Genomic DNA, 13,389 nt, shown 5'->3' on the forward strand with positions numbered 1-13,389 from the left:
ACCGGACTAATGGCGACCGCACTTCCTGCGCAGAAGCCAATGGGGTTGAACTTCACCCCGTAACGTTACGAAAATTTAGAAGCGTTTCTTAACAATTACTAACATAAAATGCTTCCCTTCAAAAAATAAATTTCACATTTCAAAAATAAAATCACAGTGAACACAACTTAGCTTGGCTAGCTACGTTAGCATAGTAGTTTGCGCCGGGGCGAACAACGTCCGCTATCTTTTAAAAATTATAAGACAATTACAGTGGTCTGCATTAGAGTAACGTCAGTGTTAAATTTTCCAAAAAGAGCCCAACAATTTATGCTATCGCGGAATTAGCTGCTGTGTGTATATTAAAACACACAAACGCGGGGGCAAGCTAAGATGTATGTTATGTATGTTACGTCGTTGTTTTAAAGTAAACTAACAAAATCCAGAGCGACTGCAGATATGTGTAATTTCGCATAAAATTACTCACCGTTCGCGACGAACACAGCTCTTGATAAACCTTGAACATGTGCTGTTGAATATGTCCGCTTGTGTAGAAGAAGGGAACTGTGAGCTGTTTACACGTCATCAAGTTGTATTTTACATCGACAGAACTTAAAATTATATTGTTTTTTGATTAAAAGAAGATTTTAAATTCAGACAAATCACGATTATATATTGAGTAAAGAGGCATAATTTATGTGTCACCCGAACTCAATAAAATAAAAATTTTAATTAGGAAGTCTAACAGTATTTATGAACTTGATTTTTCATTTCACAACAACATATATATGTAAGTAATGACTAAAGATCCCATTAATTACTTTTTAGAGTGTACACCCACACCACCCTGATATCAAACTCTGAGAAAAAAATCCACCTTCAGGCACGTTGTTGGCACATTATACATCATCAGCGTGTGATGCTCTGAAGGTTATTCTGTGAAATATTTGTCTAATTTTCTTTTTTGTTATACCTGAATCCTGTCATCCTCATCAGCTGCACTTGGCACTTGCTTGCATTTCCCAGCATGCCTCAGGAGAAACTTAAGAGAACAGCCGGTTGCAGGTTTTTCTGTGTAGGTGGACTCGGTGATGAGGAACATAGGAGCTGAGAAAAGTGCGAGTTTTGCAGCTTACTGAAAACACATCGTTTCCTTTGTTAAAGCTGCAGAAATACTGAATCTGTGTTTTTGTCCCTCACAGATGTCAGTGATGCTGTATTGAAACATGGTGCTGGAGTGTGTCACTCTGAAAAGACACTTTTTGAGATTTCACGGTCACATTCATCTCTCTTAAAAATAATAGGTTGTGGGGTGTGCACACTGTTAAGTCTAATTGTTGAACGTTGTCATTGTGCTTCTTAAATTTGTAAGGTCTGAGTTCAATCTATAGGATCAAGACATTCCTTTGTCTCTGACCACTTCTCCAGCCTCTCTGTGCTGGGGGAGGTTTTATTGCAGATACATTTTATCTGGAAGATCTGTTTCTTGTGTGGTCAGCTTCCTGCCCTTTTATGGCTTCACTGTGTTGTGCACGGTGAACCAATACAGGAATTGAACCATATATTGGGTGTGGGGGAGATTACCATTTTATGACTGAGGATGTTGTTAGAAACAGTTGGAAGTCACGCACACAGAGAGACACACACATTCTCACACACTCACTCACTCAAACACACACACACACACACACACACACACACACACACACACACACACACACACACACATGCATACCGATGTGGGAGGTGCTTTTGCTGTGATGTGTATTGTGTGAACTGTTTTCCCAATAAAAGGCAGCAAGCAGAGGCCCGATTTAGGGTCATTTTGTGGTAGACACCGACGAGGCCTCCCTTGCAAGTAAATCGATCGATCGCTGACTGTCTTGTTTTCTTCATGATGAATAAGTCTCTAAACTAGCGGGGCTTGTGGAAACACAGACCCAACACACACAAATTCATCCAAACTGGTTGTTTGTTGGAAACTGGTGGAAACATTCAGCTCAGAAGCATCAGAGTGGGTTTGAAATAACACATAAAAAAAACTAATCTGCCTTCCCAGAGAGGTGGATTTGTGGACTGATGGACTGAAATCACTTTCTTCACATCCAGAACAAACACAAAGTGTGAGGGTACTTGTGAGTGAAAGCAAATTGTCCCACTTCAGCAGAGCAGACAGCTGAATCCAGCTCCAGACTCCCATTCCTCTTTCAAGAGATCAAATTCAGATTACCAGTGTGATTAAGTCCATCCTGAAGATCCACCACACTTCATTCATGTCAGTTTGGATGACAAAAGGCTCCAAGTGCTTTTTCATGTTTCATGATGCCTTTCTTTAGCTAACAATAACACATTTATATAGCTAATACAGAACAACACTGTTAATGATGATGATAATAATAATGTATACTTTATTGATCCCAGTGGGGAAATTACTTTCTCTGCATTTAACCCATTCACTCAGTGAAGCAGTGGGCAGCCACCAATCAGGCGCCCGGGGAGCAGTGTGTAGGAACGGTACTTTGCTCAGGGGTACCTCAGAGTAGCCATTCAGTGGATTCGAACCCCTCACCTTCCAATCTTGGGGCGACCACAATTTCATTATTATTTCATATTACATTTTTTCCAAGTAAATCTCTGATTTTAAAAAAAAAACAAAAAGAAAAAATTCACATCTTGCACATCAAACTTGTCTCATTTCTAAGAGGCTGCGTTTAAATTTTTGGGAAGCGTATCTGTAACCGGAAGGTCGCTGGTTCGATCCCTGGGCTCTCTGTCCTGGTCGTTGTGTCCTTGGGCAAGACACTTCACCTACCGCCTTACTGGTGTTGGCCAGAGGGGCCGATGGCGCGATGTGGCAGCCTTGCTTCTGTCAGTCTGTCCCAGGGCAGCTGTGGCTACAACTGTAGCTTGCCTCCACCAGTGTGTGAATGTGAGAGTGGAATTGTTAAGCGCTTTGGGTGCCTTGAAAAGCGCTATATAAATGCAATCCATTATTATTATCTGTGACCTCAGCAAACACTTAAATAGATGCAGGGCGTGCTCTAGTATCCTATTGAGCATGAACGGGCTGTGGTTGTGGTTGTGGCTCAGCAGGTAGAGCAGGTGCAATAATCGGTATGGTGTGGTGTGAGTGGGTGAATGAGACATGTTGTAAAAAGTAGAACTATTTAAGAAGCGTCCATCCATTTACCATGAGAGGGCAGAACTCAGTTCTTCAGTCATTCCTCCTCTCACTCATCACATGGGGCTGCAACCACGATGTCAGGATCCAGAATTTTCAGTCCAAGGCTTCACAGCAAGACTGCATTTACTGGTTTACATTCACTGTCTACATAGATCACACATACACGTTTGCTGTTTGAATGAGTGTAGTGGCAGACTTCTGGGGTTTGGTTTAAGCATCAAATGATCTTTGATCAAGTGTAGACACAGAGATTATTCTCAATTTGTCATATAAAGACTTTTTTTCATGCAGAGCAACAATAAAACACGACTCTGACATGCTGTCACGTAATGGACATGCATGCACTTATATACATGACAGTAAGAGGTTTGCTATGTAAACTGAGTGTTTTCCATGAGAAACACTGAAAGAGTTAAGCTGTCTGATAATGGACATGTAATGGGCTTGTAACTTTAAAAGTAAGTGTTTGATCTGCAACACATTTGACATTTTTTCTTGAAAACTGACACAAATGATTAATTCTGAATAATAATATTAGCTGGTTACTGTTTGAGTAGTTCTTCTGGCTCCTAAATGCAAATATATAACAATAACAACTGTTTCAGGAAGAATTCAGGACTTCACATGTCCATTTGTAACCCTTCAAAATATTCTTTCTGCTTGACAATATTAATGAATTGTTATAGCTAATTGTCTTCAGCACAAACCTTTGAGTTATCAGTATTTTCATTTTTCATTTCGGATATTTGTCACTCTGTAAAACCACCGCTCGCTCCGCAGCTTCCCTTCGTCCTTTCTGTAGGTCCTGCTGAGGAATTTGGATGAAAGGAAAGGAGGCAGAGCAGCCTCGAAGGGAGAGCGAAAAAGAGAGAGGAAGAAGTGATAGAGGAAAAGAGGGAGGAGAAGTGACAGCAGGGACAGAAAATAGAGGCAAAGAATCTTTAGGAATACTAATGAATTAATGATGCAACGTGTTGACATTTTTCTCTTTCTTCTTTTTGTCCCTGCACTCTTTCCTTGTCTCATTTCAACCCCTCTCTTCAACTCTCCTCCTCCTCCTCCTCCTCCCCCTCTTCCTCTGCGCTCCTGCAGGTAGGAGGGTGTCCTTGTTAGCTTGTCATCCTGTTGTAACCCTGAGGCCAGTGATGTGACTGGAATGTGAATTCATCATAAAAGGACCAACTCTACCTGAGGACTTCCTGCTTCCCCAAGAAACTCAGGTAAGTCGTACATAATGGAATATTTAATGTGATAATTCTCTGTGTGGTTTGACTGTATGTCTGGAAAAATTACAAGTGCTGAAAAGCAGCTTGGTAATTTTGGGGCTTAGTTTTTTTTAGAAGGTACGTCTCCAGTTATTTCATTCAGCTGAAAAGAGCCGATGCATAAGTGGGGAAAAGTGATCATGAACTAATACGTGGTTTATTTGAGACCAGTGCAGAGCGGCTTGTCTGCTTGGTGTGAGATGCTCATAATGTTTCTTATGCTGGGTTCTGGTGCTGGTACTCGCCGTCAGCCCGACCTGCCATAGACCTTCTATGGCACCACTTTGGGCCGGCAACAAAAACGGGCTTTATTTTTTGTCCTTTCCTTTTTTGGGTCAATCAGGAGTGTCAGAATCAGAATATCATATTAATCCCTGAGGAAATCATATGCGTACAGCTAGGGCTGTGCGATATGACCAAAATCTCATCTCCCGATATACGAATTCTATCGCCCGATAACGATATAAATCACAAAAATGTAACATTTTCTGTAAATTCTGTGAATCTCGGGCAGCTCGACTTACGTGAAGTGTTTCCAGCTGCGCGTCATGTAGCTGCAGTCGAGTGTTTTAACCGATGCATGAAACGACACATTTTTAGACATAAGTTGTAAAGGCCGCCGTTTTCTTTGTATTTATTACACGGCATGCTGCGGGGAAAAGCCTGTTCTAACGTTTGAGTCTAAGGTTTATTTTTTAGCACCTGACGGCTCTTTTTTAATTCTCATCCGTAAATAATCTGCTCTTTCACGTGATTCAGTTTATTTTGAAAAGTCTCAACAGGATCTTGAGCTTTATTGTGAAAGGCTTATGTGGAACGGTTATATAAAATATAAGAGAAAGAGAGAACTTTAAGAAATGAATATAGCCACTACAGTGACCATCAAAATGATGAAAAATACTGCCGTAAACAGTTTATTTTGCGACACCACGAAACAACCGATAGCGTAAAATGAAACGATAGACGTTTTTATATCGTCATCCGATATATATCGTTATATCGAACAGCCCTACGTACAGCTGTAATAGCTGGTGTGGTTGGTCTTGCTGGTGTAGCTAGATGGATTAGGTAGAAGTGCAAGTAGGCAGCGCACCACATGTCGTAGCCTTGTCTATGACATTTTTAGATGCCACCTTTTACTTGACTGTTCAGAGTCCAGAGTTCTGAATGGACAGACTTCAGGTGCCCCAGTCCCTTGGATATGCAGGCTCAGGCTGCTGTGATGCACTGATCCTTTCACTCTTTATGATGTCAGAAAGAGCAGATACCCTGATCTCAGGTCCGACTCTGGGTGGGAAAATTGAAGCTTGTAAGGGTCAGCCCGTCAGACGAAAACTGTGGGCAGGGAGCTAAAACAGCTTCTTTCAAATGTAGCGTGACCTGAGGGGACTGGTTCAGTCCTTTCTGTTGGTTTTCTTCCAGGAATATGTTTATAGTGTCTTTAACTGGACTGTGTGTGCAGCACAGCCGGTAATACTGTGAGTGTGTGTTTGTTGTCCTCATGTAAAAGGCCTCTCCATGTGTGTGAGCTCCATTCTGTCACATCATCATTACAAAACACATTATTATTAGAAATTACATAAAACATTACGTGCATCCTGATGCTAACAGATGTGTTTTTAACATAGTTACGAATAGTTACACCACTTACATTAAAAAAAATAAAAATAATGTAACTACTTTGAGTTCTTAATCAAAATCGTAGAACTTGATAGTTTTGATTACTTTGCAGTTACTTCTCTAACAAATATCTGAACCTGGGAAATAAAACAGGATTGTCCTTCAAAGTCTTGTGAGGTTTGAAATAAGGCATTTTAATGAAGACAGATTTCCAACATTGCAAAGGTTCTTTTGGGCCAACACAGCCACCTGCCTTGGCGCGGTCGGCTGGTTGCAGGCACGACAGACTTGGCTCGGTTGAAGGAATCACAAGAGGCTGTAGAAATTAAAGCAAAGAATGCCTTAGAAATGGAGTCTGTCTGGACGTATCGACAGCGCCTCGTGAGCCACTTTCCCCACAGCGCTGTTGCACTTAAATGTGTTCCAGCAGCTTTGCTGAATGGCACTGAGCAGAAATAAGCCAAAAGAAAGGATTTCTGTACATAATGAAAAAATGACGTGAAATTTACTGACAACAAAACACAAGGGGCGATTTTGACACATAAATTCTGTTTACTGAAGTGATGATCGGTTAATGTTCACCTGCCACTAAGAAGAATCTCTACAGAATAATCTACACACAAAGTGTGCTCAGGGCACAGATTATAAACCACCATTAAATATTGTTTAATAGCAATTTTCCATTGCTCTGTTTATCAGTGTGACATAATTCTATCTATTATTTTATTAATAATTTATTGACTCTGTCGTAAAGCTGTCTAACATAACATAATAGTCTTAAAGAATCATGTTGTTTGTGTCTGAGGGATACGATCCCCAGTAATGTTCACAGTATGTTTGTTCAGGTCACCTCTTACTAATACGAACACCACATGTGATAAATCTCTCCATAACCAGAGAAATTGTTGAATTTTCTACCTATGATTTGCACATTCATTCATTTGTTTGTTTGTTTTCTTATTAAATGTTTCATTTTAAAAGCTTGTTACTAAAAAGTAAATTACTGGGATTTCTAATTAGCCACATTTCGATTAGTAAAATGTTGAAGTCTGTTACACATGCAAGCCATATTTCATGCTTCATTAAGTTAAATTAGCCCAACACACACCTCCATAATCCTTCTTCTCTTCTGTCATTACACCTTTATTCTGAAAGTCTCTGCAGCTATTTTATTCTGGGAAAAAATGTCCTGGTGAAAACATCCCACCGAGTCATTTAGCCAACTTATCCAGAGTGACTCACAATAGTATAAGCTGCAACAAATCGCAATCCCTGCATCATCCACACAGTGCAAGTGTCCAAGAAGAAAAGCTGTAAGAGGATTGCAGGGGTCAGAGCTGTACTGCACTCACAAAAATGGTATAAATTTTCCTGTCCATTAAAGAGATCTTGTACTGTATTACTGTAGCATCGGACAACATGAAATATGAGCTGAAAGAACAAATTCAGAAGACGTGACACTTCTTCTTCCACAAGCTTCATTAAGTAACAGAAAAAACTGCAAAGAAAATGCAATTTAAGAATCTTCTGTGGTCTCATTTGGGGTCGTCAAATATCCCTTATTCGCATTTTTTACAGTACTGTGCTGTCCCCATGATTTCATCAGGGGTTATTCTAGGTGGAAGACACTGTTGAATCAGTAAAGAAACTCACATTGTGTCTTTAAGTATGCAATGATATAATAACTGACTTTGCACTGATGAACCATGATGACCATCTGTCTCAGATGCTGTTGGCCCTCCAAGTCCCCAAACCGTTTTTGACCCACTGAGCCGCGGACTCTAATAACTCCAAGACGTCTGCAGCAGATTGTTAAAGTCTCATTGTGTCGCTCTGTTATCCTGATGAAAGACGTCACTGTCTTTGGGGGAAACCATTCCACTGAAAGCATGTGTTGTTGCAGACCAGGTGGCACATGAATACCTGAACACGGTGTTTCCCAGCACAACATTTCCCAGAGAGTCATGCCCCACCACCAGCCTTACTCCCTCACAGGGTGCTAGGACCATGTGACTCAGCAGGTCAGGTGACCTGCCGTTGCTTAAAGGAACAGTTCAGACCTTTTCGTGCCCACTGTAGGCGTTTTCCACGTTGAGCAGCGGTTACCAATGGGTCTCAACACATCCTTGTACATCATTCACATTTTGTGTCATTCTTGTGTTACAGCAGCCCCTCTCTCACCTTTGACCCATGCTGAGAGCTCTTGTTAGGGGCCAAAAACGTATTCACAGGGCTGTAGTTTGTATCGTTACGCTCACCACTTACCTTTCAGTTAATGAGATTCACCAGACCAGTCCTTCTGTTTCTCTCGCGTACACAAAGATGTTACTGTTCAGGTTTCATCTAATACAGGCCAGATTGTTGTTATGAGATAATCAGCTCTATATGCTTCATATCAGAGTAGTCGTAGTGTTTTGGATGAGTGTATTTAGTCCTAAAAGAAGTGATGCTCTCAGTGTCAGTGTTCTCGGTCTATCCCACCGGGCTGCTGCCCCCATGGCCTCATAATGTGTTTAATACGCAGGAACAGGAAGGTGGATGAACTGTGAACTGATGAGCCTGATGACACATCAGGATGACGAGACAAGCGCTGCTCCCCATAGAACTATATCTATATATCAGTGTCATCTCCATCTGATTTGTGCAGAGCAGGGGGGATGAGAGGGAACAGCTTCACTCTCAGCCAATCACAGAGCGAGCATACACGAAGAAAGAACACAACATCCTCTCACAGAGTCAGTCGCTGGATTTTTTTCTATTTTCTACATTATTTCTTACAGCCATTTATCCAGAGTACCAGTGTTCACACACACACACACACACACACACACACACACACACACACACACACACACACACACACACACACACACACACCTAACCCTAACTCTCAGCCTAAACCTAAATATATACTGTAACCTCAAAATGAGTCAAATGCCTTCAAACTCATGAGGACGGGCGTTTTTCCCCCATAAGTGACTGTTGGTCCCCACAAGTATAGTAGCATGCCAATTATCTGGCAAATATACAGATAAAAAATAGATTGCACTTTCCCCTCTCTGGATGCTAAAGCTACTGTATATGATGCTTTGTGTTTGTGGGGAACTTTGTAATATACCCTCTGGCTTTATTCTTTCATTGCTTCCTGGAGAATCCTTGACTGAACCTTGAATTTTTACAGCATGTATAAAAACATCCTTATTTGTGCTCATAATTCCATCCCAAGAGAAACTGTTATGGTCTAAAAATAAAATGAAAAAAAAAATCAAAACTGTTTCTGTTTCAAAATAAAATGAGACCTGAAATTACAGACCTGGGCATATGCAGCAAAACAGTAATAGCTTATTTTCCACCTCTGGAGAACACACCGCGCCACAAAATGGTCCAAAGCTGTCCTTTTCTTTGGCTTCAACATCTAAATTGATAATTCAGGCAGAGAGCTCGAGGCACAAAGGCCCCTATGGAGGACTGAAAACACTCATCTGATATATTGTTCCTGCACTGGGAGACCGAGGTATTCCTCTGGGCTACATTCACTCTCCACGGAGCAAATCCATCCACAGAACTCTAAAAATATCTCTTTACGGTGATTCAGAGCTCTGCATCAGCACCCGATCACAGCCATTTGTCATGTGGACGAAGGATATCTAATCTTTATCTGAGGTGCTGTGTTCTAATAGAGCAAGAAAGGGGCAAGCATTAACCTCCCCTCTGTCTCTGACACTCTGGCTTTATTTCTTTCCATGTGACCTTTGCTGCTTCTCTATACTCATGAGGTTTTGTTGGACTTGGGTGAACATGTGCACACAGTTGTCCAGCCTGTTGATAAAAATGCTCGCCACTGGAAAAAAAATCAGTTGCATGTGTAAAATGATATTTTAGTGTCACATACCAGCCAGCTTTTGGTGTTCACAGAGGCGGAGTTAAGTTCTGCATTAAAGCATGGCAGCAGAAAATGCAGAGCTTAAATTCCACTTGGACACTCAGATAATCCACATATATAAAAAGACGGGAAAAAACAACATTTACCCTCAAAACCCCTAAAAAATAAATGAAGCAGAAAATATAGAGGAAAAGATTTAAAATATGAAGCTTGTACTTTTTCTTTTTATTTAGCATAACAACAGAACCTAATAATAACTCTGGAGATTCGCGATGCACATATGTGTGGCTCCATGTGCGCTTTTGCAGATCATTTCATATTTAGCGATTTGTTTGTGGAGGATGCTGGGATGTTTGTGAGCCACTCTCTGCAGGTTTTAAGTTCAAATATTTCCATCTGCCATCTCTTTTCCCCTCATACTCCTCCTTCCAGTCTTTAGCTTTACGTCTTTCATCTTCTAACTAACCCTCACACTTGTTTCCTGCTCATGTCGTCTTCCATTACCACGAGTACGCTCCTGCTTTCAGTCGTTCCTCACTCAGTGTTAGTCAGCCACTGCGTCATCCTCGCTGGTCTCTCTCTATCTCTGCTTCACACTTTCTTTGTTTTATCTTGCTTCTTTTTCAGTCTTTCCCCCTACTTTTTGTGTCCCCGTTAAAATATCTCTTCTTTAACTTTGCATTGTCTTTCAAGTTATGCACTGATAGCTTCCCATCTCTCTGCCCGTGCGACGATAACGTTAGTATCACTGGAGAGTTCCACGATCAAAGAGCCTGTGATGAATAATAATTATGAGGCAATTACTGCTCGCAGAGATACGAGTGCTTTACACCACACGGAACCAGTTTTGCTTTTCAGTGTTGGGTAGCTTTAGCTTAGCAGTCCTTCGTGCTAAAATTAGTTTGCTTACACACTCGTTCACAGACCCGACGATAAACACACAGAACAACATACAATAAAGGCTCAAATGTCCACAGAGCAGTCTCCTTTTGCACTCAGATCAATTATTTATGGTGTTTATCTGTGTGGATGCAGGAACACTTTATGGATTTGTTATTCAGATGTGAATCAATGCCATTGTTTTAGAACTTGTGAGAAGAAACTGTTTCCACTCAGCAGCTATCCTTGAACAAAGAGAGTCATAACTGTGTACAGTATATAGTGTTGTGGTGATACTGCCGTTTGATTCATACTGGTTTGATCATGATCAGGTTATGTATCCAGTAAGAGTCACCATGAGTATCTGAATACTCACTGCTTCTCAAACTGTGCACAACATAAAAACAAGAGACATGTAGCTAAAATCATACTAGCCCGGATGATGCTGGACAACAATGGGCGAGAAATTCTACAGGTAAGAGCATCATAACATGTTGAGAGTGATCATTATGTAAATAAAGAACCCATCAACTACATGTTCCCAGAATTCCTAGGGGCAAACCAGTGTCCTCCCTCACTGATGGTTTGTTGGTGCTGCAGATACAAAGAGTCTCAACAATGACAGCAAGAAACACCTGTTTCCCTGCCAGTATGTTCACCAAAGGCTTGTATGAAGGCTAAGAAGCTTTTTTTGAGTCATTCAGCATCGTGACAAAGATCCCGTCATTGGTGGTAAGTGCGGGGTTTAGCTGCAAGTTCTTCGTGTATTGTTAAACAAACAAAACAATGTGTTGGATACAACAAAGACGGTGAAGTAAAACTAGAACATGAGACGCTGTATGTGTGCCTGTGTGTTTTAGGGCTGTTTGTATGGAGACGATTGAGATGAGCATCAATAGAGATGGAATGAAAGGACCCAAGGCAACACACACACACACACACACACACACACACACACACACACACACACACACACACACACACACACACACACACACACACACATTTCTTTGGCTGCCCTGTGATTGACTCACTGAATGTTTTTCTTTTTGATGATCACTTTTATGTCTCCATCTTCAGCTGTGTGTGTGTGTGTGTGTGTGTGTGTGTGTGTGTGTGTGTGTGTGTGTGTGTGTGTGTGTGTGTGTGTGTCAGCCAGTGAGTCAGTCCACCCCCCACCCTCCAACCCCACCACCCCCTCCCTATTGCTGGAGGATCATCCAGGAATAAACACGCATCTCTCAGGCCTGGTTTCTCTCGTCAGTGATCACTGATCCTCCAACTCTCCACTTTACACAGTGATTCACAGCACAGACTCAAAGCTGGAAAACAAAAGCCTGAATATCTATCCTCCAACAGTGGATATTAACCTGCCACTGTACTTAGTCACTGCTCTTTATTTCAGTGTTTTGTCTGTTGTTTGTAAAGTTTATCTCACAGATGTTAAGATACTTGATTTCACAGTCTTTCAGTATAAACACAGTTACTCTGCACGGTCAACGTTCTTCACGCCTGAAACTGAAATGCATGAACTCTTGCCTTCTATCTGTCCGCTACCAAATCTGCATACATTCCATATACAAATGATACAAAAGTGTGTAAAACAAGTTTGTATTTGAATAGTAATAATAATAATTCTTATTATTTTGCACTCACATACCACATTTCTATTCCTCCCCATTGTAGTAAAGCATGGGGCTATGTTGATTTCTAGTAATTATTATTTCCAAACACAGTTCACATCTGCTGGAAAGTATATGAATATTTTAATTAAACAAAACACAATATAGATTTTATTTAATTTAATAGTTCTTTGGAATTTTAAAGAATCTAAACACTATATAAAAACAAACTTTGTGACATTCCCAAAACGTTTGGCCACAACTGATTTTCATTTATTGATTTTTTTTATTCAATATTGCTACAATTTTAAGAATGACATTTCTTACCTTTGTGCTGGTGCTTTGCTCAGGACAAACTACGCTGCAGTAGACATTTTGTGCATTTTTATGCATCCAGATAACCCCGTGGCAGCTACTGCAGCTCACCCGTGCCCTCAGGGGTCACCTGGCTTCTTCTGTCTTAGGTGGACTTCCTATTTGGCATCTACTTTCAGCCGGGTTGTGACACCAGTAACACTAATTCACTAATCATCTGCAGTACTGTTGGAGGGCTGTTGGTCCTATGTGCAGCACACCTCGGTCTACTGCAGTACAGTTACTGTGTGATCATCACACAGTAACTGTACATCTTGTAGTAGCCCACAGAATGTCGGCTACTACAAGATCCTGTTGTCAGGATCGTGGCCTGCAGTGTGTTGTTTGACGTTAAGGCCTCTGAATTCGCAGTACATGTTGGTCATAAGTGTTACATTACACACAGGTGGTCAGATTGCTTCCAGTAAAAGTGATGTTTCTTCACATGTCCATCCTCTACAGCCTCCATGGCCCAGGTTAGAGTTGGTAATCAGACCATCTAATCCCATCTTATCTCAGTTTTTCACACCTCACAATAAGTTGACGGTGAGACTTCATAGTAATGTGATGTAAAGAAAGTCTGCGTGTGCCTTGGCAGTGCCC

The 13,389-nt window shown here is 41.1% G+C and overlaps 1 protein-coding gene across 1 annotated transcript in view; it reads left to right on the plus strand.

Moving 5' to 3' along the window:
* LOC308400768 (leucine-rich repeat and fibronectin type III domain-containing protein 1-like protein) overlaps positions 1-13,389 on the plus strand; it is a 437,364-nt gene that overhangs the window by 172,322 nt on the left and 251,653 nt on the right. Inside the window, exon 3 of the mRNA XM_080888721.1 lies at positions 4,256-4,383. The gene's annotated coding sequence lies outside the window, so the exon portion shown is untranslated. The remainder of the gene's footprint in view (positions 1-4,255; positions 4,384-13,389) is intronic.

The sequence above is a fragment of the Rhamphochromis sp. 'chilingali' genome, assembly GCF_963969265.1.
Source record: "Rhamphochromis sp. 'chilingali' genome assembly, chromosome: 8".
NCBI classification, from domain to species: domain Eukaryota; kingdom Metazoa; phylum Chordata; class Actinopteri; order Cichliformes; family Cichlidae; genus Rhamphochromis; species Rhamphochromis sp. 'chilingali'.